At 39.9% G+C, this 6,005-nt stretch overlaps 1 protein-coding gene across 14 annotated transcripts in view; it reads left to right on the top strand.

The window, feature by feature from the left end:
- Window positions 1-6,005, top strand: part of LOC144773261 (uncharacterized) — a 7,170,044-nt gene that overhangs the window by 4,176,780 nt on the left and 2,987,259 nt on the right. The gene's annotated exons all lie outside the window — the stretch shown is intronic.

Here is a 6,005-nt window from a genome sequence, read left to right on the forward strand (position 1 = left end):
ATTCAAAACTTCACAAACGGAAATTATATGCAAAAAAAAAACCTGTGAAAGACAAAAGACAGAAGACATGACATGCATATATATTTAAAAAATATGTTGCAATCACAAAACATATAAAATCACAATTCGAGCTCACAAACATCAATTTTTAACCAGAAATAAATGAATACAGGCATGACACATTATGCCTATTCATCCAATTAAACATAAATATCGTTAAAAAAGTATTTTCTTATATATACAGTTCTATATTACAAGCCATGCATAACACGAGCATCTAAGTGTATGAAGATATAAATATTGATGACACAGGAGGAAAAGAAAGAGAGAAAGAAGAAAAGGGTCTATAAGTTACAGGCCCAAGGATAACAGCCGATAATGCCTTGCAACCAAATCTTAATAACACTGACCAGAACGGTGTGGGTATCCACTACATCTACACATCTGATGCACGCCCAAATATAGGGAACAAGGGGGGTAGGAGTGGAAAAAGGGTGGTGTCATGACCACATTCTAACAATATAAATGACCACTCACCATGTGCTCTACTGTTTTGGTTCAAACTAAGAGCCAGTTGTAGTTGAAAAACGGACGTGATTTAATGAAATCGCAATTCCACAAATCTGGGAAATTCTGTAAAAAGAAAAACAAAAAAAGAATAAAGATATTGCAACAACCATATTTGTAAATTAGGTCCCACCATCAGGCATATTGAGTCCAGAGAGAGATAACAATTTATGTTCAAGTCATGGTAACGGGTTATCTCAGCACGAAAACAGCGAGTTGGCCAAACACTGTCACAACCAATCAGAACATGGAAAACCATAATACAGGCCACACACCCTGTGCTCTCTTCCAGAAGTTAAGCGAGAGAACTGATCGTCTAAGCGACACAGTAACGTAAAAAAACTACACAGGTCCACAAGTTATAAGAGACACTACAATAGAAATGCCAAAAAATAAATAGCGCATGTTAGAATCCACGACCTAAGCATATGTGCTAGGCTAATCTAAGAACTACAAAAAACAACAATATAAAAGAAGATCAGCAGCTCATTATCTTAATCGATCCTGACACAAATATAGTTGTTTGTGGGAGACCACTTACCAGATGCTCTACTTGATAAGAATAAATCAGAGAGCTGATAATGATGGGCGTGATCTTGGAAGGAGAAAACTCAGTCCACTATCAAGACTGAAAGCAGCACTGAAATCAAAAAATTCAAAATGCAAGAAGAGAAACATTAAAGGCGATACAATACATGGCAGGCTAAGCTCTTGGCTGTGACCACAATGTAAAACACGTAATATTAAGTAAATAGTCAATTAGTAAGCGGGCCATATTATAATCTTGTGGTTGCATCTATTATCTAAAACACAAAAAAGGCCAGCTGGATCGGCGTACCGTCTCAACAAACTGTTTTAACGTGCAGATTTCAAATCCACAAGTTACTAGATGTCTAGAGGATATAGGCCTCAATGAATGGGTCATAAAAATAGCAATGGCATGATGCTTTACCTGAGACAGAAGAACTCTCCTGAATCGAATAGTAAAAAGTGACCTCTGCGAGATATTTATCACCTCCTATTTTGAAAAGAAATGCTTAATGCCAGACGACAAAAACGCCAAAACAGAGTGTCACAATAGAAAATGAAAAGCCCCCAATGTCTTACCTGGCCCTTCCAATATTCGCCAAAATAATTGATTGTGAAGTGAAGTCTTTGATTTATATGTATTGCCTCCTATCTATAAAAGAGGATGCTGCAGGGAAAAGAGAAGCCCCATAAAAATGGCATCTGAAATTCATATGCCATGATGATAACATTATTACCCAAAATTAATCTGTATTTGTAATAGAAGCAGGCAACGTGCATTGCTAAAACCAAATATTACGCGGTTGATGGAAAACACAGCTGCAAGTTAGTGGTGCAATGAAAATTTTAAATAGACACCTCTGCCCGAGATTACTTCAGTCTTAGTGAGCCCCCGATAGTATTGAAACATATATTCTATCCCCCACTTTAAACTAGCACTAACCTTGGCCTGCGTCTAAATCCAAACAGCAGCCACGCGGACCTTTAAAGTTCTGTTAGGGACATAAGAATACATATAGATGTCAAGAAGGCAACCCGATATATATTGGCAAGTTCATATACCGGGAAAACGGTATTTACACATTTACCCATTTACAAGAAAAACACTGGATTGAAGTGTGCATACTGTCCGTGCACAACATACAATACCAAATTGCCATAAACGCTACTTAAAAATAATGCAATAGCCCCAGTCCGAGGTAATTGCATGTAGTGTGCCACTCACAGGGGAGAGCATACAAGCCTTAAATAAAAGGCATAAAATCACGGGATGCCGTAAGGGATATTAGTGCGGCAATATATAGTACAAACATCCTTTTCTTGTATGCAAAGGCAAACAACCGTGGTCCCCAAGGCTATCCTTATGGCAGTACTTAAATTTAAAATACTGGGAGTTACGAAAAGTTACAAACCGGATGACACCACACTCTAAATTAGACATTACTCGAGCGCAAGCAGCGGTGTGCACATAGAACTTACCCTGGTCAATAATAGCGGCCTCCCGGCATAGTAACACGGGTTGGTGGATCCAAACAAAAAACTGAATGCAACACACCCGTTTTTTAAAGGCCATTTTTCTCCCGCGTCGACGTACACCTCCGTAGGCGGAAGTGACAAGCCAGAATGTGACGGTAAACACAAATGAAGGACAAAATTTCAACAAACGAGCTCCTCTTACTAACGGAGACCCGGCGGCCATATTAACCTGGCTACAACGAATTGTCAACCAAAGGTTCGGTCACAGAAAAAAACCGGAGGAAACAGAATATTGAAAAAAGAGAAACAAAAAACATGTTGAGAATTCCCCATACATTATGCCCTCAAAATCCCATTTGGCAGAGGGTCGCATGTCTAAAACCCATCTGTGAAAAGTCCTTCCCTAAAAGTACAGTAAGTATATGGGGAAAGTACTAAAAACATCCAGTATACATAAAGAAGCGCATATTGGAAAGGCGCATTCTGGGCGGTAGCAACAATTGTGCCAGACAATCATCTGCGAACTCCTATTGCCGCCCTAAAGCGTGACAATACAATATGACGAGAAGACCCTCATAGGATATATTTTGATAAACATGCTTGACACAGAGACATCCACTCCCTTTAAGAAATGTTGTCATGACAGGATCATAGCTACTTGACACCCGGACTGCATACGACAAAAGAGAAAGGGGTAGAAAAACAGTTAGAAAGACACAGCATCAGTTTGGTCAAAAGAAACCATTATTGCTACCCGCTTCAAAGTGTTGAGTCTGAAGCAGACACAGATATATTGACACAAATAACAATTGTTGAGATTTTACAGAAATCTGTACATAAAGGGATATGTTAATCAGACAGTTCAAACATATATATCAACACTAAGGTATCCCAATCCATGTACTCTCATAGGAAGTAATGAAGCTCACTATCAGTATTGTGTCCTTTTGAAGTGGCCTGTAAGCGGCAAATCCATTTTGCCTCTTTCTGACGCACAAGTAGTTCTCCATTTCCACCCCGTTCCCCATGTGGGATATGTTCAATTCCATGGAACCATAGTTCCCTATTATTAGAATGGACTTCATTGTAGTGGGAACAGAGGGGATGGCGGCTGTCATTGTTCATGATTGCCCTACGATATTCCTGAAGGCGCACCTTCAGAGGGCGTATTGTGCTGCCAACATAAATAATACCACATTGGCATCCAATTATTTAAACTGCATGTGTAGTATTGCAATTTATAAACTGCTGGATGTCATATCTCCTTTGGGTGTTATAGCAGAAATCGGTGGTTTTATTAAGACCAAATTGGCACTTATTGCACGAGCCACAGACAAAAAAACCTTTTGGTTTAGCCGGTAGCCACATGGGTACGTTTGGTCTGTCATGTATATAGGTAGGACACAATGTTTCACGTAGGGTCCTACCTCTACGAAATGCCATAGTAGGGGTAGTATTGATGCTGCTTTTTAAGCCCGGTACCTCCAATAGGAGACCCCAGTTCTTTTTCATAATGCCTCTTACTTTGTCACTATTAGTATTATACTGAGTGACCAGGCTCACAGGTCTACGGGCAGGGCCACTGGAATCTTTATGTGGTTTCTCTCTAAGTGTCTCATTCCTAGTAAGGCGTCTAGCTTTTGTAACGGCCTTGGACACAGTTTTTGGAGAATATCCTCTCTTCAGAAACCTCTGTTCACAGTCCACAAGGTTTTGATGGTATGACTCATCTTGGCTGCAGTTTCTGCGGATCCTATTCATTTCCCCATAGGGGATATTATTGATCACTGATCGAGAATGGGCACTACTGGCATGGAGTACACTGTTGCACGCTGTTTCTTTTCTGAACAGTGTGCTTTCAATGACATCATTATGGACATAAAACTGAATATCTAAGAAATTAATCCTATCTCTATTATGTTCCATCGTAAACCTCACATTGTACTCATTAGAGTTTAAATATGCGAAGTATTGTTCAAGATGTTCACTGGTTCCTGACCATAAACATATTATGTCATCGATATATCTCCCCCAGTACACAATATAATCGGTCCAGGGGGAGGCGCGACGACTCCAGGCATGCTCCCTCTCAAACCAGCCCATGAATAGGCAGGCGTAAGAGGGAGCAAACCTGGAACCCATCGCTCTGCCAAGAGTCTGTTGGTACCAGCACTTGTTGTGCAGAAAAAAGTTGTTATCCAAGATTAATGAGATCATTTCAATGATCATTTCATTTGCGTCAAATTAGCTGATACTCTCCTTATCCAAAAAAGAGCGTACTGCTCTTATTCCAAAATCCTTAACGATACAGGTGTATAACCCTACAACATCAAAGGTTACGAACATAAGTTCTTCACACCACTGAAAGTCTTTTAGCTTAACCAAGATGTCTTTGCTGTCTTTAATGAACGAGGGGAGGTTCACCATGAATTTTTGAAGTCTTGTGTCCACATATTGGGAGATCTTTTCAGTGGGGGAGCCAACACCAGAAACAATCGGACAGGCTGGTGGAAAAGTGCCCCCCTTGTGTACCTTAGGAAGTACATAAATACAAGGGTAGGTGGGATAAAGAACCCTGAGGTAATAAAATTGTTCTTGTGATAATAAACCGGTCTCCCTCCATTCACTCGATTTGAGGTTAATCAAAGACTGTACGTTCGGCATCGGGTTAGACCTCAATTTTTGATAACATCTGTTATCACTCAATTGCCGATCTATTTCTAGCATGTAATCAGTGTGGTTTATGACCACAACATTACAGCCTTTGTCCACCTCCCTAATGACAATGGTGGTATCTTCTTTTAACCTTGCTAATGGCTTTCTTTCCTTGGAGGTAATATTGTGGCCACGAAATTGATCATAATCCCTCGCTGTATCCAATTTGTACAAATCTTTAGTCACCTGTTCATAAAAAATGTCAATGTTTTCATGATAGTTGATCATCGGTAAGAACTTAGATCTTGGTTTTAAGCCACTTTCAGTGCCTGGCACCTGTTCAATATCCAATTCATTAAGCAATGCTGGCATATTAGGATTGATATAATTTTCAATACTGAGTAGTAGTTGCACATGTTTCATTTCCTCAATGGATTCCTACCTTCCATGCTATTAATATTATCAAGCTTTTCGGGGTGTTGGGAGAAGAAATCCCGTAGTTTCAGGGTCCGAACAAATTTAAACATGTCAATATGTACAGATGTATCATCCCCACTTTGGGTAGGACAAAAATTCAACCCTTTAGACAATAATGAGATTTCGTCAACATCAAGTATTTTATTAGAAAGATTAATGATTTTCAAATCATGTTTGGTATTCACATTGTCGCTTGGGATTAGATCAACCGTTTGAGCAACCATCACTTGTTCACTTTCCTGACTGTACCTTGGCCCTTGCCTGTAGCGCCCCTTGCTCCTCCGGCCCCCCCTGCGGGTTTT

Source organism: Lissotriton helveticus, chromosome 8, assembly GCF_964261635.1.
Source record: "Lissotriton helveticus chromosome 8, aLisHel1.1, whole genome shotgun sequence".
NCBI lineage: Eukaryota > Metazoa > Chordata > Amphibia > Caudata > Salamandridae > Lissotriton > Lissotriton helveticus.